The sequence below is a fragment of the Panicum virgatum genome, chromosome 4N (genome assembly GCF_016808335.1).
Source record: "Panicum virgatum strain AP13 chromosome 4N, P.virgatum_v5, whole genome shotgun sequence".
In the NCBI taxonomy this organism is placed as follows: Eukaryota; Viridiplantae; Streptophyta; class Magnoliopsida; order Poales; family Poaceae; genus Panicum; species Panicum virgatum.
The window spans coordinates 35,346,243-35,372,777 of NC_053148.1; the positions used below are offsets into that span (position 1 = coordinate 35,346,243).

General features: G+C 43.9%; 1 pseudogene; it reads left to right on the forward strand.

The window, feature by feature from the left end:
• The first annotated feature begins 24,402 nt into the window (after nt 1-24,402).
• Nucleotides 24,403-26,181, forward strand: LOC120670398 (annotated as a pseudogene).
• Nucleotides 26,182-26,535: the final 354 nt, after the last annotated feature.

Below are 26,535 nucleotides of genomic sequence, written 5' to 3' on the forward strand. Positions count from 1 at the left end.
TGACTAAGACTCCTTACACTGGTCAAGGTGAGAGGGCAAGTGACCTATTGGGACTAGTACATACTGATGTATGTGGACCAATGAGTTCAATTGCAAGGGTGGGTTCAGTACTTCATTACTTTTACTGATGACTTCAGTAGGTACGGCTATATTTACTTAATGAGGAACAAGTCTGAATCCTTTGAAAAGTTCAAGGAATTTCAAAATGAAGTACAGAATCAACTTGGCAAGACAATTAAATTCCTACGATCTGATCGTGGGGGTGAATATTTAAGCCACGAGTTTGGTGATCATTTGAAACAATGTGGAATTGTTCCATAGTGGACTCCACCTGGAACACCTCAGTGGAATGGGGTTTCTGAACGGAGAAATCGAACCTTGTTGGACATGGTAAGGTCGATGATGAGCCAAGCTGATCTTCCAATTTTTTTGGGGGTTATACTCTCGAAACTGCAGTGTTCACACTGAACCGGGTTCCAACTAAGTCTGCGGAAAAGACACCATATGAGATGTGGACTGAAAAACGCCCCGGATTGTCTTTCCTCAAAGTTTGGGGATGTGAGGCTTATATCAAACGTTTGATGTCAGACAAACTTACTCCAAAATAAGACAAGTGTTTCTTTGTGGGGTATCCGAGGAAAACCAAAGGATATTATTTTTATAATCAAGCAGAAGGCAAAGTGTTTGTTGCCTGCAATGGTGTCTTCTTAGAGAAAGAGTTTCTCTCAGAAGGAGTTAGTGGGAGCAAGGTGCAACTTGAAGAAATTCGGGATGTGCCTGAAACGGTTTCAACCCCCACTGAACCTTCACGGGATAAACAAGAAGTTGCAGAACTCGTTGTCGAAGAACCAGCCCCACGAAGGTCTGTAAGGGCACGTCGCGCACCTGAAAAGTTCATGCTCCTAACCATAGAGGAGCGCGACGTATTATTATTGGATAATGATGAGCCTAAGACCTGTACTGAAGCAATAATGGGACCAGAATCTGAGAAATGATTTGGAGCCATAAAATCCGAAATAGAATCCATGCTCGACAATCAAGTTTGGAACTTGGTTGATCCAATTGAAGGTGTTAGACCTAAGGAGTGCAAGTGGATTTTTAAGAAAAAGATAGACATGGAAGGAAATGTTCACATCCATAAAGCGTGATTGGTGGCGAAAGGGTTTAAACAGATTCAAGGTGTTGATTATGATGAAACATTTTCGCTCGTCGCAATGCTAAAGTCTATTCAGATTCTTCTAGCTATTGTCGCATTTTATGACTGTGAGATATGGCAAATGGATGTCAAAACGGCTTTCCTGAACGGAAACCTTAGTGAGCATGTGTATATGATACAACCTGAAGGTTTTGTTGATCCTACAAATGCTAGAAAAATATGCAAACTTTGGAAGTCCATTTATGGACTGAAGCAAGCATCTCGAAGTTGGAATCTTCGTTTTGATGAAGTATTCAAAGGGTTTGGCTTCATCAAGAATGAAGAAGAGCCTTGTGTTTACAAGAAGGCTAGTGGGAGCGCACTTGTATTTCTGGTTCTATATGTTGATGACATATTACTGGTCGGAAATAATATTCAAATGCTTGAGACTATTAAATCTTCATTAAGAAAGAGTTTCTCAATGAAAGATTTAGGAGAGGCAACATATATTTTGGGCATAAAGATCTATAGGGATAAATGAAAAAGGCTAATTGGATTAAGCCAAGATACATATATTGACAAAGTATTGAAAATGTTCAATAAGCAGGATTCCAAGAAGGGTTTTCTGCCGATGTCACATGGTGTTAATCTCTGCAAGAGTCAGTGTCCCTCGACACCTGATGAGCAAGAGAAGATGAATGTGATTCCATATGCCTCAGCTATTGGATCCATCATGTACGCCATGCTTTGTACACGCCCTGACGTAGCCTATGCTCTAAGTGTTGCAAGCAGATACCAGTCAAACCCAGGAGAGGCTCACTGGGTTGCAGCTAAGAATATCCTTAAATACTTTAGAAGAACTAAGGATAAGTTTCTTGTCTATGGAGGTGAGGAGCTCATTGTAAATGGTTACACCGATGCTAGCTTCCAAACTAACAAGGATGACTTCAGATCGCAATTTGGATTTGTATTTTGCCTTAATGGTGGAGCGGTGAGCTGGAAAAGTTCCAAGCAAGAGATGGTGGCAGATTCTACGACAGAGGCCGAGTACATAGCAGCTTCAGAAGCTGCAATGGAGGCTGTTTGGGTCAGAAAGTTTGTTTCTGAGTTGGGGGGTTGTACCTAGTGCGTCCAGTCCAATGGACCTCTATTGTGATAATAGTAGTGCCATTGCACAAGCCAAGGAGTCTAGATCACACCAAAAATCCAAGCACATACTACGGCGTTATCACCTGATTTGAGAGATAATAGATAGAGGTGATGTGAAGATATGCAAGGTGCACATGGATCTAAACATTGCGGATCCGTTGACGAAGCCCCTCTCACAGCAGAAGCATGAGGCACATATGAGTTCCATGGGTATTAGATACTTGCATGATTGACTCTAGAGTGAGTAGGAGATTATTGTAATCATGTCTAAGCTTGTGTTTTAATAAAATGTTATTCGTTCCTTGAGCAACTACTTTACATTGATTGTCAAGTATGTGACTTGTCCGTGAAACTCTTTGTACATTGTGATGTTGTTCTAAATGGTCTCTAGTGTACATCATTACATAGGACGATAATGATACAACGACTAGCACATGGATTAATTGATGATTACATTTCACGAATCATGGATATAGAGATATCAAATTAATGATGTGGACACATGTTAGTGAACATGGTGTTAGACTGACTCACTCCGAGACACTGCTGGGATTGTCATTTTATATGTGCCATCAGTTGGTCTCAAGCGATACACCTACTAGATCCTTAGACGTTAGATCGTCATTATTTCTCACTGTGCATAGTGGTGCGCTTTGGGGCTGCCAAACACTACTCCGTAACTGGGTAGCTATAAAAGCAGTTTTCGAGTGTATCATGAAACATGGAATGGGATGTGTGCTGATCAAGATGGAATTTGCCCCTCCTAATAACGGGAGAGATATCTCTGGGCCCCTCGAGATAGTTGGATTGGGAAGTGCATGGCTATGCCAATGTGATTAATGAGTTAATCACGGTGGCTAAAAGTTTGTCATATTGAATCCACTATTTGATCGAGTGAATGGTTGAGCTATCACAAGGGTGGCACAAATCTCGCCTTGAGCTTGACTGATATCATGTGGCACAAGGACTAGTGTATGTATGTATCTAGGTTCAGCCGATATAATCTTTATGTGCATTCGGGAGTCAGTATGCCCTGCTAGGTTCCGCTATTGACTTGTGGTTTGGAAACGGTTTCCGCCCACGGACGTCTACACATGAACCTAACGGGTCACACACTTAAGGGGTTGGAATGTTGGAAAGCGTGGCTAGATGATTGTCTCTAGTGCAAGTGAGAGATTGTTGGTGATATGCCCAAGAGGCAATCATAACAATATGGATTAAAGGCCCACATGGATATTGATCCATGAGCGATTAGGGTTACTAATGGGCCTATATGGTCGATGGCCCATTAGCGCGCTCTATATATATGTGGGAGGGGGCTAGGGGCGCCACACCCTTACCGCGCCTCAAACCCTAGCCGCCCTCCCTCCTCCTGGCCGCCGCTCTCCCAGCCTTGCGCGCGGTGCTAGCACATCGGCGCACGGCGTTCCCTCTCCCACACGTGTGGACTCCGTGGAGGCACTGCTGCTGTTGCAGTGATGATCGGCAAGGAGGAGATGATCCGTTCGTGACGTGATCGACTACTTCCTCTACCTCGACGTGCGACTATGTTGGACAAGTCTACTCCAACGCATCTTCCGATGCACTGTGCGTCGAGGGGTAACACTCCATGATCATCTGCTTGCATGAGATCCTTATCGCTAGCATAGCGTTTCCAAACACATCTGGCTACGCGAGTAAAATTCGGGTGCTTACAATTCAACCTAGCTATGAGCAAATTTCCACAATCATCAAGGCAATTCAACATAGATACCCTTTTTTGTAAAAGAAAAGAATGCTTACATTTTTTTTTGAAACGAGGATGCTTACATTTAAACTATATAAAAATGTTATATATAGTATTTTTGTTAGAATATACTAATTATCCATAGCAATCTATGTAAGTTTTTATCTTGCAGCGTCAATGTAATTTAACATGGATGTGTTGTCATTAATTAGTACGTTACTTGTTAAGTAAGTATCTTTTATGATTGTAACCATAAATAATTATATGTTCATCGCTAGCTCCACGTATATATGTGCAAGTGGTTTGCATGATGGGATAGTTTTTACTTATATTAATAATTGTAGAAATGGGTTATTAGAGATGGAATTTAGATGTGACACAAAACTTGAACTTTGACACTACCACTTTCAACTTTCATGACTTGGCACACCCATATGCCAATGATAATTCATCAAAATTTCCATGTGGCCATGTGTAACCTGGGGCCTACAAAATTATATTTTTTGTGAAAATTTAGCTAGCCTACCGGTGGATTTGTGAAATGGACACATATACTTAAATGCCATAGTTTTTCCACTAATTGTTTAAAATATTACTATGCTTGTGAAATGCACTTGTTGACACCAAAATTTTGCAGGTATATTTATGGGAAGTAGACACGATAAGAAGGAAGCCGATGAAGAGTCTTCGGATGAGTCGATAGAAAGTTTTTAGTCAAAGCGGTCAAAAAGGTTTTGGTCAAAGCTGGTGAAGACTCGGTCAAAGATGGTAACAGCTGCAATACGTATCAGACAAGCACTGTGACGTCAGCAGAAGATTCTACAAGAATCCCATTCCTTTTAAAGAGTTTTGTAAATATGGTAGTGTTTGTTTTTTTCTCAAGTTTGTAGCATGTCGTAATCATCTATAGGAGTCTTGAGTTTGCAGTAATCAGGCAATCATCAATACAATTGTTCTCAATTTTCACCACAAACCCTAGGATAGGAGTAAGGTAGCTTTTTCGGCCACTTCTTCAGTTAACAGGGTACTGTCATATCAATCTTCGGTTTGCTTGTAAGTTTCGTCTCTATCGGATGTTCTAGTCTTTAATTACCGGCGTATCGCTATAATTACATCTAGTTTATCTACCGGTTATATATTGATTTCTTTTAAATCCTTCAAGGCTACATCACTCCGATCTCTTGTTAGTATTAATAAATCTCACAATTTATGGGTTTCTATCAAGTTCTTGTAAGATTGCATCAATCGATCTTTGCTAGTTCTTAACTGATATCAACGTTTATCACATCTTGATTAAGTTTCTATCAGCTTCATTCACAAAGATTTCGCTACATATCCAATAGCAGATTGGGTCTTAATCTGGATTTTCTAAACAAATTTTAACAAATTTATTCTTTGTTATAATTAGATTCATCGGCTAATCTTATTTAATTTATCGCCATGTACCAGCGTTGTCTCGATTAGATCATGTCCGACTGATAGTGACAATAGATTAAGTTGGATCGGATAGATACGATTTCTTTATGATAAAACTTATTCTTAGCCTTATTTACTGTTAACCAATCGGCTCCAATAACCAGTAACTTGCTTATAATGGTTCCTAATCTTCTTATTTTATTTGATTCGGCAGGATAGTTTATGACCCTTTATTCTTAAGTATCAGATCGATCCTACGGCCAATGCCGTTATGGAACTCTTCAAAATCTCAGCTGATATGTTCCTTGTTGTTTAGTAATTAAATTTTATTGTTTCATCAATTATAGGTCAAATTGATTGGTACCCTGCGAACCTCGAGATCAGATCCTGCACTAGAGATAAGCACAGATCCCAGGTCTTAGCGTGTCTCGTACTGTGAAGATCATCATCCAATTTTTTGGCAACAGTACTCTATATGAAATTTTACTCTGATAGCCTGAATATTGCACAATATCAATTTTGGCAGCTGTCAGTAATGATGTCGTCTGCAATCTGTTCTGGCAGCTGTCAAGGACCAGAAAATGCTAGTGTTGCAATTGAAGATTCATGGTTGTGCATGGTGCCAACGAAGTCACCGCACCAACATCGCGAATCAGATTATGAGCACTTGCGAAATTGAGAACGACAGACACAATATGAACGGGAAAGCCCTGATTCAACGTCACCCAGGCAATTTCCCTTCCGCTTATGACGTTTAATATTTGAATACATGAGTCCATGATTCAGATTGCCATCCTGGTTTGCCTAAATGCTCGACATTTAATTTCCTTCTTCTATACAGATTTAATTATTTGGGGGTACCTGAGTAGTGTAACGTAGATGATCTTGTGTTTGCTCTAGACCATCACAAGCGCAGGAAAATATAAGTGTTCAATATACTACTCCCTCCATCCAGAAATATATTTTGTTTCGCTACCTAGGACAAATCTTTGACCGCGGATCACTCTAGCTATGAATGTATAAGATTTGAATACAAAATTGTAATTACATTTGTATTAAAAGATACTAACTTATTATGATTAAGATTTTATATAAAACATGTCAATAATGTGTCATCCGACCCAATTTGAATATGGCCCAGAAGTGACCAATGAGTGTTGTGTGCATATGTTTAGTACCATATTGCTAATTGAGTAAGAGTGGAGTCAACTTATAAGCCTTTGACTTCCAACTATAACATCTTCGGGTTAACCCTTCTACGCGAAGCGAGGACGAAAGTGCAAGTGAGGTGCTATGTGTAAACGGGCATGCCCTTCGGAAGGGCTGGGCTATGCGGCGTTGGGGAGTTACACATGGTACCAGAGACGACCCTCACCCAGTATGGGTGAGTTGAGTTGGATCGACGAGGATGTCGGGTTCTTTGAGGAGGGTGTGACATCTGACCCAATTTTGATATTGCGGCCCATGGGCATATGGCGCATGGCGCGTGCATTCACCCAGTATGGGTGAGTGTGAGTTGGATAGGATGTCGGGTTCTTTGAGGAGGGTGTGACATCCGGCCCAATTTTGATATTGCAGCCCATGAATATTGTGTGCACATATTTAGTATCACATTGCTAGTTGAGCAAGGGTGGAGCCAACTTATAAACCTTTGGCTTCCAACCATAGCATCTTTGGATTAACCCTTTTATGCGAAGCGAGAATGAAAATATAAGTGAGGTGCTATGTGTAAGCGGGTATGCCCCTCGCAAGGGCTGGGATATGCGGCGTTGGGAGCGGGGTGTTATAAATAATAGAGTAATTTTCTAACAAAATTTTTTCATGAGGAAATAAAATAGGTTTGAGATATTGTGAACGGAGTCAGTACTTTTACCACTACGGTGTTGACGGTCAAACCGGCAAAATCAAAACATGCTAAATGATACAGGAACATCCATAAAATCTGAGTATTCCGTCTTAAAAAAACGGAGCATTCCCGCTTCATGTTTTGAGTAGGAGTTTTAGGTTAACTTTGGAATACATATTTTGTTGAATTGTAAGACCTCTCCACCCTTTAAATCTAAAGGGCTACGATTAATTGAGGGTGTTCTTTGTTGAATTATTCCGACTTCTAATGATGAAAGACCTCTCCACCCTATAAATCTAAATGGGTGGTAAAGGATCTAAAAGTTTAGCCAAGATAAGACCAGCCTCAAAAGGGCTAGACTTATATTTTCTATATTTTTTAATTAAAAATGGTCAAGGGCTGAGTTAGATTGTGAAGGGGATATTAATGCCATGATTTATAACAACCCCTAGCTTAACCAATTAAGGGCATCCAGTAGACAAAATCAATTTAGTTTTATTTTTTTTTACTTTTCTAACCTTTTTGAACCCTAATACTTGTTAGTAGTTCCTAACTATCACTCGAATGATTATGGTTTTGCTCTATCAATCGATTTTCTACCATGTGGGGTCTGTGTTGATTTTGCTTTCCATGGAACTTTTTACAGCCCGGCCTATGAGCGTGCATGTGGCCGTCGCGAGGGGATAGTAGCTAGGCGTGCGTGGCTGCGTGGAATTTGTTAGGAGAGTAGTGCGAAATGGTATGAATGTGAATTAGAGACCATTCCTCTTATACATGAACAAGAGGAACAAAGTGTGTCTCTTCCTAAAGGGACATGACCCTTCATGAATGATCCCTTCATGCAATTAGCAACTGACTATTGACGTTCTAATGATATCATTAATCTAATTATATATTAATTACAGAAATTGATCACTAATCCTAATTTCTTCATAACACTCCTCCTTGATCATTTTTTCTTCTTCTTGTGGTCTTGTAATCAATTTCCTCTTTTTGTGGTACTGTAATCAATCGAAAATCTCCTTGAAAACCCTATGGACAAAATCAGAAGATGTATGAATATGTCATGAAAAAACTCTTTAGATCAATTTGGGAAAATAGGAGAAAATATTGATATAACATATGTGTTGATATTCCATTAAAAGTCCTTTAAAACTCAGTGGGAAAATATAAGAAGAAAATGATATGGAATATAAATGATTGCAAACTTATATGAGAAAATCTCAAAAGGAATACTCATAAACAAGTTTGAACGTATTATGATTTGTAGATCATATCTGAACTAATTCTCTCCAACTCGATGGAAAAATTCGAGAAGAAATTATATCTTGAATATCTTCTTAAAAACTCTATTGAGAAAATAGAATATATGATATATGTAATGTGTCTCGAATATCTCTTTAAAAACTCCAGAGGGAAAAATTAGAGATTTGACATAATATATAACTCCCCTAAAAACGTTTCAGAAAAATGTGAGGAGAATCTTTGGAAAACCCTGTGGAAAAACCAAAGTAATATAGGCATACTAGATAAAACTTCTTAAAATCTAGTAGAAAAAATAAGGAGAACATATTACAAGACCACAAGAAGAGTAAATTGATTACAAGATCATAAAAAGAACAAATTGATCAAGTGAAAATGTGATGAAGAAATAAATTAGTAATCAATTTCTATAATTAATATTTGGTTAGATTAATGATATCATTAGAATGTCATCAGTTAGTTGCTAATTACATGAGGGGGTCATTCCCGAAGGGGCACGTCCCTTCGGGAACAGACACCCTTTGGCCCTCTTGGATTTGTATAAAAGATGTGATCATTGTCTCAATCAAGAGTATCAATCATTCAGTTCAATTCATTCGATTCCTTTCATCTCTACTTTCAACAGTACGCACGCACGCTGCCGCTTTTGATCGGAGCTCCGATGAGCCCTTGTGTTCGAGTTTTTACTCCACTTTCGTGTGTAGTAAAAAATCAGGAACCATCCTGATTGCACGTCTATTTTAATGCTCTTAAGTTGCTTATCGGAAAGTCTGCGTCTCCGGCGTATCTGCAGCTCCAAAGTAGTTTTGGCCGGAACTCCAGCGAGCACTCCAAATAATAAAAAGTCGCTTGTTTTCATGTTGTGACTATAAAAATCGTTTGGATGTTGACTGGCATGCATGTTAGAGAGAGAGATTGGTTGCATCCATGCGAAATTGAAACGTGATAGCCGGATATGCATTTAATCCCTAATTCGTAACGTCACTATAAGAAAAATGGTCATTCGTCCCTGTACGTTAGTACCGGTCATAATTTAGTCTGATACTAAAGTTGGCACGGAGCCATTTTAGTACCGAGTCCAAATTTAAGAGCCTCCGGAGCCATTTTAGTACCGGGTCATAACACCACCCGGTACTAAAAGTCGCCTTTTAGTACCGGTCGGTGTTTTAGTCCGGTACTAAAATAGCGCGGCCATTTAGTACCGCCCAATAACACGGACCGGTACTAAAGGGTGACATTTAGTGTCGGTCAGCGTTTTTGGCCCGGTACTAAATAGGCCTCCACAGGTACTTCAAAAGGAAAGTATCTCGCACGTAGTCACATGTAATGCATAGATGGGATGGTAAAGAAAGCTCCATGTGAAGCCTGAGGTTGTGCCTAAGGTTGCCTAGACCAAGTGGTCGAAGCTGTCCGGCGGCACCCCTCAGGTGGAGGGTTCGAGCCCCGTCGGGGACGGATTTACTCCGCCTGAGGGAAAAAAACCCTCGCTGTGCTCCCGAAGTGCTTGGGTTGCTGGTCCGACACTGGGCTGTGGATTCCGACCCAGTTGAATGGTGTCGCCTGGGGGCGGCAGTTCCGGCCCAGTGGAACGGTGCCGCAGGCCCAAGTCCGGAAAGAGCCGGGGTTTGGGGGTTTCTCGGCCGGGATCAAAACTGGCCTCTTCTTAATAGAATGTCGCGGGGGCGGTCTTTCCCCTGCCTGGTCGAATTTTTTTTTAAGCCTGAGGTTGTGATTTCGAATCCTTAAAATTGCATGCATTTTTTCTTCTCTGGCATCTGTCTTTAGTATGAGAATTTAGAGGGAGTTAACACTTGCATGCATAGATAGATTTCAGCGAGAAGAACTCAGAGAGTAGTAATATTCGGAGAGATTTTAGCTAAATGTGAGTTGAATAATATTCCATGCTACTGGCTCTGCCGGAGCTCCGACCAACCATCCCTGTAAAAAAATGAAGGTTTTTGCATCCACGAACAGTATAATTTATCTCCAGCATCACTGCATAGCTGTTTTTAATGTCCGTCGGTACGGTCCCCATCATAATTTGGCAAATGGCAAGCTATTACTAAACAATTTTTTAGTAATTCAGTAAACGGCGAGTTATTACTGAACCACGTTCAGTAATTTAATAAATTTAGTTCAGTATTTTGATTATTACTTTACTAGTAATAAAAGATGGGTGTAGAATAACATATTCAACAAATTTTCAGTAATAACCGTTGCGCACGGTTACTAAATACTATTTTACTGAACGTGATTCAGTAATGCGGTAACTAGTTCATTAATGTTTGGTTAGTTCAGTCTGTAATTTTATTTTCTTATCAATTGCACATCTAATAACTGGCACGCTGCGAACCTCAAGATCTGACCTGCACTGGACTTAACCAGAGTTCCCATATCTTAGCACGTCTCGTTCCGTGTCATCAGCCGATTTTTACGGCAAGACTCTTAAAGTCCTAATCAACAGAGCACGCTGATTATTGCACTATCGCAGTTCAGGCGTTCAGCACGCTTCATTGACCATCCTGGTGGGGAACCATTCTGCGATAGCCCGGCCAGCTGAAATCATGAAATGGCTGACCTTGAAGCCGCGACTTCTCCATCTCGATCTATAGGTGCTCAGATTCTTTTGTGCAGCGCGTGTTCTGTATTCCCGGCTAGGCAACAATATTGTACTGCAAGCCGCCCTAGCTGTCGATAATTAATGTTATATCTCGTTCCGGCATATACGCGACGACGCCGTGTTGTTATTCTATAGTGTGTGTCTTATTAATTGTGCAAAGTTCATGAGTGGTTTAGAGCAATTGTGTACCCTGATGTACTAATTGTTTTCACATCAATAAAAAGAATAATTTAACTAATAAACACCAAGCTCCTGAAACACATTTTGTGTTTAGTTCGTAGGATGTGCATGTAATAGCTCTCACAAGTCACAAGAGAATATGATGGGGTATTTAACTATTTGTCATTCTTACGGAGAATATGATGGGGTATTTAACTATTTGCCATCCTTACGGATTGCATCTGCTCGTTTACCATCCTTCCAAACGATGCTAATTTTTTGCCACAGTCCTCTACACAAAGCTAGTATTTTGTCATTTTGTCCGACGTGGCACGCCAACTCAAGCCAAATCACCTTGCCAGCGTGTAAGGCGCACGCTAAATGACTCCAATGCCCCTGCTCCCTTAATTCAGTATACATTGCTCCTTCCTCTTTCTGACCAGTGGGACCCACGCTTCTTCTTCCACCTGATCTTCTTCCTCAAGCCGAATGCGCTTCTTCCACCTCCGCTTCTTCTTCATCTTCTTACGAGCCGAGCCCGCACCCCTGGATGGGCACACCCCTCAGGCCCCTCCACGCTCCTCAACGACGGCGAGCTCCTGAGGGACTAGCTCGTGTGGAACCCCGGATGCCGTGCTCGATCCTATTCTCATTCTCGATCCCGAGCTTGCTCCGATCAGCAGCATGACAGCGGCTGAGATGGTGGCAGTGATCGTGGTGGCCTCGGCGCGGCTGGGGATGCTGGCGGGAGTCGCAATGGCCAGCCGGCTGCTCTCGTCCTCCAAGGGCGCCGCGCCGTGGGGGCCCATCTCGACCGCGTTGCGGTGGGGCGGCGCCAGTGCACCGCGGTGCGCGGCGTGTTGTGGGTCCGGCAAGGAGTGCTGCCTGTGCGTGCGCTGGTTCGATGCCGGGGCCAGTGGAGCCGCCAGTCCGGATGCGGCGCGTGCGCGGGGACGCGGCGGGCGCCCTGTCGGAGCTGTGGGGGGTCCGGGATCGGGCTGCGCGCGCTGGCCATGGAGCGGTGCAGCGGCGGCCCAGGCACGCGCGGCTGCGGGGCGGCGGCCAGGGAGCGCGACAGCTAGGGACATGCGCGCCGGCGTGGCAGCAGCCACGGCTCGCGTGCGACTGGCCGGAGATGCACAGCTTAGGCTTAGTGTGCACTGGGTCTCAGGCAGCGGACTTGACTTGGAGCGTGGCAACGGACCGTGCGAATAGTGGAGTGGAGCTGCAAGAGCAGCTCGGCCAGAGGAAGAAGAAGAGGGAGGTGAAAGAAGATGATGTGGTCCCATCGCTCATACAGATAGAAGAAGAGAGAGCAGCTTATTCTGAGACAAGACAGGGGTACAAAGGTCTTTTCGCTTGCTCCTTCCACGCTAGAGAGCTGACTTTGCACGAGCTGGCGTGCCACGTCGATGATTTTGGCAAAATATTAGCTTCGGTTAGAGGACGGTGGCAAAAAAAATTAGTTTTGTTTGGAAGGTTGACAAATGAGCAGGTACAATCCGTAAGGATGGCAAATAGTTAAATACCCTGAATATGATGACCTCATCCAATGGAACGCGTACGCACCAGTTGGGATGGCAGTGTTGGTCACCTACCGTAGAGCTATTTATTCAGACTAAACAACTATCTAGATGGATTAAACGGATACAACTAGCCACTTTGTAGCATTTACACGGTGTATATCCGGACTAAATGGCCGTGTACGAGAACAAGGGTGGACCTAAGGTCCTCAAGGCTATTCTTGAGAAACTAGAATGGGGCCATCCCTTTTTAATTAAAAAACTGACATAGAACCACCCAATCCCTATGTTAGGAACATGGTCCCATTAGGCCATTATTTGTGATTTTGGTAATTGTGTGACAGCATAATCAATGTGACTAACAAGTATGTGAGATCACATTTATAGAATTTTTAGGTTCCATGGATGATGTCCAATTCACCGTTGAGATGTGTCCAATCCACCGCTGAGACGCCAAACCATAGTGAAAAAGCAGAGATATAATATTTGTGAGGTGTCTAAATGACTGTCGTGACGAGTTGGACAAAAGGATGCAGAAAACAGTAGCACCGGTTGAACCGGTGACCATGAACCGGTCTAACCGATAGGCTTCGGATACACCGGTGCTCTATCACCGGTACAATAGGCCATGCTATGCTTAGGCCATGTGGAGAAAGTCAAGTGGCACCAGATACACCGGTGATGTCAAGATTGAAGCTTCGGTGCAAGCACCATACCATCACTCAGAGACGATGTCAAGCAATGGAGAACAGATGGTTCAGGACCGGTTACATCGGTGCCTCACCGGAGCAATGCACCGGTGCAATATGGCGGAAGTTAAGGAGAAAAGATTCAGGACCGGTTGAACCGGTGCATCACCGGTACAATGCACCGGTCTAACCGGTGGCTTCTGGAATGCAGTGTCAGAAGGCCAACGGATAGTTGCAAGCCGTGAGTGACCGAATACACCGGTGGCCCATCACCGGCCTAACCAGTGCCCTGCGCAGAAAAGGCCCAATGGCTACAAACGACTCTATTGACTTGGTGGGCTACATATATTCCATCCTCCGGGCATTTAAAGGTTGTTAGAATTCAGAGACATCACACCTACATCCAAGAACACCTCCAAGCCATCCAAGAGCTTAGTGATCATATCTTTAGTCCTTAGCACACATTTGAGAGTGTTAGTGATAGGTTAGCTCTTTAGAGAGTGAGAGAGCAAGGTTTTAAGCCTTTGTGCTGTGGTTCTTTAGTGAACCAACAAGATATCTTGGTGTGCCGGACTCTTGGAGCTTTGAGGCTCGCCGGCAACGTCAACGACCCTCCGACTTGGTATGGAGCGGCGTGGACGACCTTGTGCGGGGGACGTGGAGACCCCCATCCTTTGTGGAGAAGCTCCTTAGTGGAAATTGAGATCAAGGTTTCTGTGGTTTTGATCACGGAAGAGACTTGATTGTCGAGAAGTGATACTCTTAGTGAGTGCTTCAACAACGTGGATGTAGGTGTGCCTTTGTGGCTAACCGAACTACGGGATAAACACCTGCGTCAAGAGTTTGCTTCCTACTATCCCGATCTTTACGTTTCTGCATTTTATACTAACTTCCTTGTGTGCCTTTACTTTCATAGAGTAGTATTTTGATAGGAAAAGCTATAGGTTACTAAACTCTTTTGGGATAGGGGTTTCACACTAGAATAACCGTAGTTGCACATATAGATAGCATATTTTAGTTTAATATTGTGTAATTTAGTTGGAGCCATAGGTTAAGATTTTAAGTTGCCTAATTCACCCCCTCCTCCTCTTAGGCTAGAGCACACGATCCGGTCACTTTCAATTGGTATCAGAGCTGGAACTCACTTCTCTCACAAAAAAGGCAATTCCATTGGCAATTTGTGTTTACCGACTCATTTGATCGGTTAGGTTTCACCGCCTAGTGAGTTAGCTCTTTGGGGGAAGAGATGGATTCATTAGGACTTCCTCCACGTTTCGATGGAACGGGTTTCAAACGATGAAAGATTTTAATGTAATCTCATCTCCAAGGAAAGGGCCCAAATATTTGGAGAATGACTAGTGAGGGAGTGAAGAGCAATAGTCAACAAGAGAGACAATATGATGCTATTGCAAAATGTGCTATTTTGAGCTCTCTTGATGACACCGTATTCAACTGTGTGTTTGCTTGTGAAAATGGTAAGGATTTATGGAAAACTATTAGTGAGAACCATGAGGGCACAAAAGATGTTGCAAATGAAAAATATCATGTTCTCAATGATAAACTTAATAGTTTCAAGCAACTTGATGATGAGAATGCCAAATCAATGTACTCACGGTTGAATATTCTTGTGAATGAGATTAATTCCTTAGGTGTGAAAAAAATTGATGATACAGAGCTCATTCGCAGGATTCTTCACTCACTACGAAGGCCGGACTATAATTTGGTGATCACAATTCTTTATGAGAAGGAAATCAACACATTGACACCAAATCAAGTCCTCAACAAGGTGATCGCCCATGAGTTACGCCATGATATCAATCCAAGAGCGCCACCTCCTTCACCAACACATAATGTATTTGTATGCAAGCAAGTCAAAAAGTTGAAGCAGATGGCCATCAAAGGTAGCTCAAGTGAACAGGAAGAAGAAGAGGCAAGAAGCACATCAAATGATGAAAAAGAGCCAATGGACCCCAACCTCTACAAGCAAGTCAAAAGGATGAACAAATGGTTGAACGAAATCAACTCAATGGTGTATATAGTCTTCCTCAAGGATGGGCATCACCATCAACACATGAAAGTTGAGAAGTGGTTCAAAAAGAAGCAACAAAAGAAGGAGAAGGAGCCCAAACATGAATCATTTGCCATTTTTGGTGAATGAGTTAGTGGTGGTGAAGAATCAAGCGCAAGCTCAAGTGATGAATCAAAAAAGAAATTCACCACCCACACCAACATGGGATCATCATCAAACACATGCCTTATGGCCCAAGGTATGGAAAGCGATGTAAGTGATGATGACTCTGATTCTCCTTCATATGATGAGCTTCTTGATCTAGTTCATGAGCACCAAAGAGTAATTAAAAAACAATCTAAAAAATATAGTGCACTCAATTATCTTAATGCTACTCTTGCCGCAAATTATAATGATTTGTTGCGCAAATTCCAATTGCTTGGCAAGGAGCATGATGAGCTCAAATTAAAAATTGAGAGCATTACAAAAATTAATGACTCTTTGGAAACTAAGCAATCTACCCCTAGTACAAACTCAATTCTTAAGGTAGATGCTTCAACTTCTTGTTTTGATTTAATTGATGAATCTAACCCTTGCAATGAGAAATGCGTTGAGGATGTTATTGTAGAATCATGTGACGATCTCATTACAAAGGAGAATGATGAGCTCAAGCAAGAAGTTGAAAGGCTCATGAAGGACTTGGCAAGATTGAAGGGCAAGGGCATTGTCCAACCTTCTCAAGATAACCGTGAAGACATGGTGAAGAAGCCTAAGAAGGGGTCCACCATGACATGTTTCAAGTGCCATCAAGAAGGCCACAAGTCCAGCAAGTGCTCTCAACCAAAGAAAAAGCTTTTGGATGAGCAGAACAAAAAGAAGATCACAATCAAGAGTTCTCTCATCTACACCAAGCCCAACCGGAGGAACAAAAGCAATAGCACCTCCTATGTGGTCAAGCAGAAGACTAAAGGCAAGGTGGTTGCTCACAAGGTTGGGAAGAAGAAAAGGAGTTGGAATCACTCTATTTGGGTGCCCAAGGATATCATCACCAATATGAAGGGGCCTCAAATGGTGTAGGTTCCAAAGGAGACTTGAAGCCCAAGAAAGGCTTCAAGGGATTTGGAGGCTTGGCTAACTAGAAGATGAAGGATTCAAGCTAAAGAAGTCAAGCTCGCATCTTGGATATTTGTTGCCCAAGTTCTCCATAAGGTAATAGTAGCTAGATTTCAATTCAATCATCATGTAGCTCCATTGCCCTTACTAGGATGTTTGCATTGCATCGCCTAGTGCGATATATGGTGGGTTGCTTGTGTCATGATCTAACCCATGAGCAATCTACATGGTTTGATAAGTGTGTAGAAAGCTACACAAGATTACCCTTCATGATACATGAACTTCATGATGTATGTATTTCATTTGTGTACCATGAGCACAAGCTATAGGGTAAACTTTCTATTGTTGTCAAAAATAATGTGCATACACTTGATTAGTGATTCAAACACTAAATGCACACATTTAGGGGGAGCTCATCCTATGGTTTGTGAGTTTGGAGACTAACATATTTACAAGTTTATCTTTTATAGTCTCTTTCAAGAGTTAACACTCTAAGATAATGTTGTTCACTCTCAATATGAATTAACTATTCTACAAGAGTGATTAGATAAAGTAGTGTGCTTTCATGCTTACACTTGATTAGTGTATGCATGAACTTAAATGATTAGTGTATGCATACACTAGACTAACTTAAAGCCATGCTCTATTGAACTTAAATTTCCATATCTAAGTTCATAGGCTATATGCTCATACATTTTCTCACCTTGGTGTACCAAGTGTTCTTCACTTCAAGATTTTCAAATTGGTATATGCAAGGTAACTACAATCCCCGGAGGTATGCAAGGTTCTAAAACTCATTCAATTGGTATCTTTTTTAATTCTTTGTTATTATAGAGCTACCTCCGTGCATGATATGATCTAAGCTTTCTCATTCAAATGTCTAGTTGTGCACTTGATTTTCACATCATTATTCTGTGCCCACACCTTGTGGAAAGCTTAGTGTAAGGAAAATGGCCCCATTAGGCCATTGTTTTGTGATTTTGGTGATTGAGTGACACCGCAGTCAATGGGACTAACAAGTTTGTCAAGTGAACATTTCTAGATCCCAGGGATGAAACAAAAAGGCCAAGCAAAACTAAACTCGAAGAAAAAATTCAAAGAAATGCTGAATTGGACGAGTTCTGCAGATCCAGTGGCACTGGATGCACCGGTGACCATGCACCGGTCTAACCGGTTGGCACCGGATTAACCGACGCTAGGACACCGGTGTATTGGTCTGTGCAGAGATGAGGCAAGTGGAGAAGTTCAAGTAGCACGGGTTGAACCGGTGATACCAAGATAGAGGCATCGGTGTATTCACTACTCTATCCTTCAGAGGGCTTGTCAAGTGGCCGAGAAGAAGTTTCTTCAGCACTGATTGAACCGGTGGTGCACCAGAGCAAAGCACCGGTGTAATTTCAAGTCAGAAGCTGAAGATTCCTTCAGGACCGGTTGAACCGGTGATGCACCGGTGCAATAGACCGGTCTAATCGGTGACAGCAACGTCAGCTGTCAGAAGACCAACGGCTAGTGCAGAGGCTGTGAGTGACCGGTTGCACCGGTGCTCCCTCACCGGTCTAACCGGTGCCCTCGCAGAAAAGTGGCCTACGGCTACCAATGGCTCTATGGACTTGGAGTCATATATATATGCCATCCCCCGGCCATTTGACGATTGCTGGAGTTTAGAGACATCACACCCACATCCAAGAACACCTCCAAGCTATCCAAGAGCTTAGAGATCATATCTTTAATCCTTAGCACACATTTGAGAGTGTTAGTGCTAGGTTAGCTCTTTTGAGAGTGAGATAGCAAGGCCCTGAGTCTTTGTGCTGTGGTTCTTTAGTGAACCAATAAAATATCTTGGTGCGCCGGCCCCTTGGAGTTTTGAGGCTCGTCGGAACGTCAACGACCCTCCGACTTGGTGTGGAGCGGCGTGGACGACCTTGTGCTAGGGATGTGGAGACTCCCATCCTTTGTGGAGAAGCTCCTTAGTGGAAATCGGGATCGAGGTGATCGTGTTGTTGATCACGGAAGAGACTTGATTGCCGAGAAGTGATACTCTTAGTGAGTGCTTCAACAACGTGGATGTAGGTGTGCCTTTGTGGCTAACCGAACCACGGGATAAACACCCGCGTCAAAAGTTTTCTTCCTCCTATCCCGCTTAATAGTTTTAAGCAACTTGATGATGAAAATGTCGAATCTATGTACTCATGATTGAACACTTTTGTAAATGAGATCAATTCTTTAGGTGTGAAGAAAATTGATGATACAGAACTCATTCGCAAGATCCTTCACTCAATACGGAGGCCGAACTATGATTTGGTGATCACCGTGATTTATGAAAAAGATCTTGATACCTTGACATCAAATCAAGTCCTCAACAAAATGGTCACCCATGAGCTACGCCAAGACATCAAACCAAAAGCACCACCTTCTTCACCTACACATAGCGCACTTGCATGCAAGCAAGTCAAAAAGTTGAAGAAGATGGCCATCAAAGGTAGCTTAAGTGAAGAGGAAGAAGAGGAGGCATGCCAAAGGTCCTCAAATGATGAAAAAGAGCCAATGCACCCCAACCTCTACAAGAAAGTCAAAAAGATGATCAAATGCTTGAAGAAAATCAACTCAATGGGGTATATAGTCTTCCTCAAGGATGGGCATCACCATCAACTCATGAAGGTTGATAAGAGGTTCAAGAAGAAGCAACAAAAGAAGGAGAAGAAGCCCAAACATGAAATATTTGCCATTTTTGGTGAATGGATTAGTGGTGGTGAGGAATCAAGCGCAAGCTCAAGTGATGAATCAAACAAGAAATTCACCACCCGCACCAACATGGGATCATCATCAAACACTTGCTTTATGACCCAAGGTATGAAAAGCAATGTAAGTGATGATGGCTCCGACTCTCCTTCATATGATGAGCTTCTTGACCTAGTCCATGAGCACCAAAGAGTAATTAAAAAACAAGCTCAAAAATGTAATGCACTCAATGATCTTAATGTTACTCTTGCCATAAATTATGATGATTTGTTGCGCAAATTCCAATTGCTTGGCAAGAAGCATGAAGAGCTCAAATTAAAAATTGAGAGCATTACAAAAATCACAAACTCTTTGGAAACTAAGCTTTCACCTTCTTGCATTGACTCAATCAATGAATCTAACCCTTGCAATGAGAAATGCTTTGAGGATGTTGTTGTAGAATCATGTGATGATCTCATTGCCAAGGAGAATGATGAATTTAAGCAAGAAATACAAAAGCACATGAAGGACTTGGCTAGAATAAAAGAAAAGGGCATAGAAAGCAATGTCTAACCTTCTCAAGATAACCGTGATGACATAGTGAATAAACTTGAGAAGGGGTCCACCGTGACTTGCTTTAAGTGCCATCAAGAAGGTCACAAATCCAACAAGTGCCCTCAACCAAAGAAGAAGCTTTCGGATGAGAAGAACAAGAAGAAGCTTACAATCAAGAGTTCTCTCATCTACACCAAGACCAACCGGAAGAACAAGAGCCATAGCACCTCCTATGTGATAAAAAAGAAGACAAATGACAAGGTGATTGCTCACAAGGTTGGGAAGCATGAAAGGAGTTGGAATCACTCTATTTGGGTACCCAAGGATGTCATCTCTAATATGAAGGGGCCTTAAATGATGTGGGTTCCAAAGGGGACTTGAAGCCCAAGAACGGCTTAGGGGTATTTGGAGGCTTGGCTAACTAGAAGATGAAGTATTCAAGCTAAAGAAGCCAAGCTTGCATCTTGGATATTTGTTGCCCAAGTCCCCCATAAGGTAATGGTAGCTAATTTCAATTCAAGCATCGTGTAGCTCCATTACTCTTGCTAGGTTGCTTGCATGTATTGCATCGCGTAGTGTTATATATGGTGAGTTGTTTGTGTCATGATCTAACCCATGAGCAAACTACATAGTTTGATAAGTGTGTAGAAAGCTACACAAGATTACTCTTCATGGTACATGGACTACATGAGGTATGTATTTCATTTGTGTACTATGAGCACAAGCTATATGGTAAACTTCCCATTGTTGTAAAAAATAATGTGCATACTTTTGATTGGTGATTCAAATACTAAATGCACACATTTAGGGGGAGCTCATTCTATGGTTTATAATTTTGAGACTAACATGTTTGCAAGTTTATTTTCTGTACTCTCTTTCCAGAGTTAACACTCTAAGAGAATGTTGTTCACACTCAATGTGAATTAACAACTCTATAAGAGTGATTAGATAAAGTAGAGTGCTTTTATGCATATTGAGCCATGCTCTAATGAACTTAAATTTCCATATCTAAGTTTATAGGCTATGTGCTCATATATTTACTTACCTTGGTGTACCAGGTGCTCTTCTCTTCAAGACTTTCAAATTGGTACATGCAAGGTAACTATTCCCCCGAAGGTATGCATGGTCTTTGACTCCTTCAATTGGTATCTTTGTCAATTCTTTGTTACTTTAGGGCTACCTCCGTGCATGATATGATCTAAGTCTTCTCATTCAATGTCTAGTTGTGCACTTGATTTTCACATTATCATTTTTGTGCACACACTTTGTGGAAAGCTTAGCTCATGTCATGCAAGTTTCATGATTTTGTGATCCACCTTAGTAACTGCTCAATTGGTATCTTCATTGATATTATACAAATAGATCATGATTCATGGAACTAACTCCCTAGGCTACTAACTTTTCTTTTGAGCTACATTGTGTTCGCAAGGCCTTTTTAGGTGGTTTGATTCCAAAGGGGGAGAAGTTTGCAAGTGGCTTTGGCCATGGGGGAAGTAGTAAATATGGGAAAAATAAAGGGGGAACGATGGATTTAGGGGGAGGCCAAGTTGACATTGGATGATGGTAAACATCCAAGCAAGTGTAAGTGGTTCAATTTTTCAATTTTTGCAAAATTTATGCTTTCTTGGATTGTGTTGTCATCAATCACCAAAAAGGGGGAGATTGTAAGGAAAATGGCCCCATTAGACCATTGTTTTGTGATTTTGGTGATTGAGTGACACCACAATCAATGGGACTAACAAGTTTGTCAAGTGAACATTTCTAGATCTCAGGGATGAAACAAAAAGGCCAAGCAAAGCTAAACACGAAGAAAGAACTCAAAGAAATGCTGAATTGGACGAGTTTTGCAGATTCAGTGGCACCGGATGCACCGGTGACCATGCACCTGTCTAACCGGTTGGCACTGGATTAACCGATGCTAGGGCACCGGTGCATTGGTCTGTTCAGAGATGAGGCAAGTGGAGAAGTTCAAGTAGCACGAGTTGAACCGGTGATACCAAGATAGAGGCATCGGTGTATTCACCACTCTATCCTTCAGAGAGCCTGTCAAGTGGCCGAGAAGAAGTTTCTTCAGCACCGGTTGAACCGGTGGTACACCAGAGCAAGGCACCGGTGCAATTTCAAGTCAGAAGCTGAAGATTCCTTCAGGACCGGTTGAACCGGTGATGCACCGGTACAATAGACCGGTCTAACCGGTGACAGCAACGTCAGCTGTCAGAAGGCCAACAGCTAATGCAGAGGCTGGGAGTGACCAGTTGCACCGGTGCTCCCTCACAGGTCTAACCGGTGCCCTCGTAGAAAAGTGGCCAACGGCTACCAACGACTCTATGGACTTGGAGTCCTATATATATGCCATCCCTCGACCATTTGAAGATTGCTGGAGTTTAGAGACATCACACCCACATCCAAGAACACCTCCAAGCCATCCAAGAGCTTAGAGATCGTATCTTTAGTTCTTAGCACATATTTGAGAGTGTTAGTGCTAGATTAGCTCTTTAGAGAGTGAGATAGCAAGGCCCTGAGTCTTTGTGGGAAAAATAAAGGGGGAATGATGGATTTAGGGGGAGGCCAAGTTGACATTGGATGGTGGTAAGCATCCAAGCAAGTGTAAGTGATTTAATTTTTCAATTTTTGCAAAATTTATGCTTGCCTTGATTGTGTTGTCATCAATCACCAAAAAAGGGAGAGATTGTAAGGAACATGGCCCCATTAGACCATTGTTTGTGATTTTGGTGATTGTGTGACAACATAATCAATGGGACTAACAAGTTTGTGAGATCACATTTATATGATTTTTAGGTTCCATGGATGATGTCCAATTCACCGTTGAGATGTGTCCAATCCACCACTGAGACGCCAAACCATAGTGAAAAAGCAGAAAACAGTAGCACCGGTTGAACCGGTCTAACCGGTAGGCTTCGGATACACCGGTGCTCTATCTCCGGTGCAATAGGCCTTGCTATGCTCAGGCCACGTGGAGAAAGTCAAGTGGCACCGGATACACCGGTGATGTCAAGATTGAGGTTTCGATGCAAGCACCATACCATCACTCAGAGACGATGTCAAGCAATGGAGAACAAATGGTTTAGGACCGGTTACACCGGTGCCTCACCGGAGCAATGCACCGGTGCAATATCGCGGAAGCTGAGGAGAAAAGGTTCAAAACCGGTTGAACTGGTGCATCACTGGTGGAACGCACCGGTCTAACCGGTGGCTTTTGGAATGCAGTATCATAAGGCCAACAGATAGTTGCAGGCCGTGAGTGACCGGAAACACCGGTGCCCCACCACCGCTCTAACCGGTGCCCTGCGCAGAAAAGGTCCAACAGCTACAAGCGACTCTATGGACTTGGTGGGCTATATATATACCATCCCCCGGACATTTTAAGGTTGCTGGAGTTCAGAGACATCACACCAACATTCAAGAACACTCCAAGCCATCCAAGAGCTTAGTGATCATATCTTTAGTCTTTAGCACACATTTGAGAGTGTTAGTGCTAGGTTAGCTCTTTAGAGAGTGAGAGAGCAAGTCTTTAAGCTTTTGTGCTGTGGTTCTTTAGTGAACCAACAAGATATGTTTGTGCGTCGGACCCTTGGAGCTTTGAGACTCACCGGCAACGTCACGACCCTCCGACTTGGTGTGGAGCGGCGTGAATGACCTTGTGCGGGGGGACGTGGAGACCCCCATCCTTTGTGGAGGAACTCCTTAGTGGAAATCGGGATCAAGGTGACCGTGATTTTGATCACGGAAGAGACTTGATTGCCGAGAAGCGATACTCTTAGTGAGTGCTTCAACAACGTGAATGTAGGTGTGCCTTTGTGGTTAATCGAACCACGGGATAAACACCCGTATCAAGAGTTTGCTTTCTCCTATCCCACTCTTTACGTTTCCGCATTTTATACTATTTTCTGTGTGTACCTTTACTTTCATAGAGTAGTATTTTGATAGAAAAAGCTATAGGTTGCTAAACTCTTTTGGGATAGGGGTTTCACACTAGAATAACCGTAGTTGCACATATTTATAGTATATTTTAATTTAATAATGTGCAATTTAGTTGGAGCCATAGGTTAAAATTTTAAGTTGCCTAATTCACCCCCTCCTCTTAGATTAGAGCACACGATCCGATCACTTTTGCCCTATTTAATTATTGTCCAATCAGATGGACGTAGAGTATTTTTTTATGAAACACTGTAGAGTATGTTAGAAGTAGACTATGTCCTAAATCAATATATATAGCACGCCGCGCTTCGTTGACCTGTCAGGCGGTGTACCATTTTCTGAGACCCTCCAGCTCAAATGGCTGACCTTCGTGCCGCGACTTCTCCATTTCCATACGTGCTCAGATGCTTCTGCAACGTGCGCTCCGTATTCCTAGGTAGGCAACAATATTGTACTGCAAATCCTAGCTGGAACTGATGCGCTACTTTGGCTTTAAATGGACGCAGAGGAGCTCACTAGCTCTAGAGCCCACAACATCACAAAGCACATCGTGCAAGATCAGAGCAGCAAAAATGGCCGTGCTCCGACTCCGAGCATTGGTGCTCGCCGTTTGCCTCGTGTGTTTTTACGCCCCCGCCCCGTCCTGGGCCGCCGCCGGCGACTTCCTCCGGTGCCTCTCGGCATCCGTGCCGAGCCAGCTCCTGTTCACCCCCGGCTCGCCTTCCTTCAGCTCCGTCCTGGTGTCGTCCATCCGGAACCCGAAGTTCCTCACCCCCGGCACGGTACGCCCGCTCTGCATCGTCACGCCCACCAACGCCTCCCACGTCCAGGCCGCTGTGCTCTGCGGCCGCCGCCACGGCGTCCGCGTGCGGGTGCGCAGCGGAGGGCACGACTACGAGGGCCTCTCTTTCCGGTCCGTCCAACCCGAGGCGTTCGCCGTGGTCGACCTCGCCAACCTCCGCTCCGTGCGCGTGAACCGGGCCAGCGCCACCGCGTGGGTGGACTCCGGCGCCACGGTCGGCGAGCTGTACCACGCCGTCGCGAAGGCGAGCGGCGACCGGCTGGCCTTCCCGGCCGGCCTGTGCCCGACCATCGGCATTGGCGGCCACTTCAGCGGCGGTGGCTTCGGCCTGCTGCAGCGCAAGTACGGCATCGCTGTCGACCACGTCATCGACGCTGTGCTGGTCGACGCCCAGGGTAGGTTCCTGGACAAGAAGGCCATGGGGCGTGAGGTCTTCTGGGCCATCCGCGGCGGCGGGGGCGAGAGCTTCGGCATCGTGCTGTCGTGGCGGGTGAGGCTCGTTCCCGTCCCACCGAAGGTCACGACGTTCATCGTCCCTGTGTCCGTCAACGACGGCGCCGTCGACGTCCTGACCAAGTGGCAGGAGATCGGCCCGGCCCTCCCGGAGACCTGTTCATCAGGGTGGTGGTCACGAACGGGGTGGCCACCTTCCAGTCCCTGTACCTCGGCACGTGCGACGCGCTCCTCCCGGTGATGCGTGGCCGCTTCCCGGAGCTCGGGATGAACCGCTCGCACTGCCGGGAGATGAGCTGGGCCGAGTCCGTGCTCTACATCTACGTGGGCAGCGGCAAGCCCGTCCCCGTGACGGACCTGCTGAACCGGACCACCCTCATGGACACATCCAACAAGGCGACGTCCGACTACGTCCGGCAGCCCATCGGCAGGGACGTGTGGGCGGAGATCTTCACCTGGCTCGACAGGCCTAACTCGGGGCTCATGATCCTGGACCCCTACGGCGGCGAAATCAGCGCCGTGCCGGAGGCGGCGACGCCTTTCCCGCACCGCGGCGGCGTGCTGTACAACATCCAGTACATGAACTTCTGGGCCGCCGGCAACGACGGGGAGCCGAACGTGAGGTGGATCAGGGACTTCTACGCGTTCATGGCGCCGCACGTGAGCAAGAACCCGAGGGAGGCCTACTTCAACTACAGGGACCTCGACCTGGGGAGGAACGTCGTCGTGGGAAACGTCAGCAGCTACGAGGCCGGCAAGGTCTGGGGCGAGAAGTACTTCAAGGGAAACTACAAGAGGCTCGCTCTGGCCAAGGGCAAGATCGACCCTGACGACTACTTCAGGAACGAGCAGAGCATCCCGCCTCTTGCGAAGAACAAGTAAGCTGAAATTGTCACTGATCTAGATGTAAGCTGAAATTGCTTCGCAGTTTACTGCATCGCATTGTATCTGTCTGTCGACGCTTCAAATCCCTTTTGAGACTGTTTGTACAATTGTACTACGACCTCTTGTTTGTGCTTCAAACCTCGCATGAGCACTGATGTAATACATTTTGACAGAACACGCCCTAGGACACTTTCTTAATAAGGACAAGATTACATACACATACACGATCAGGAAAACCTGAACCAGAAAGAGTACAATAGGAACAGATACCGCGAGAAGTAGAAAAAAATAAAAAAACACATACTTAACTTTGTTTTTAGATAATGTAAAGAGTATCCAGCTTCAACCCCCTCGTCGAGGGTGTGGGACGGAAAATGACGACCAGAAGGGGGCAAATGGGAGCCTTCAAAAATTCTCTTCAAAAAGCTGACTCTAATTCACAGCCTAAAACACTTCTCTTCTAATCGCCAATATAACTTGAGTCAACTGGTGACATGTTTATCCTAGTAACGATTAGGAATCCTGAACACAAGGCG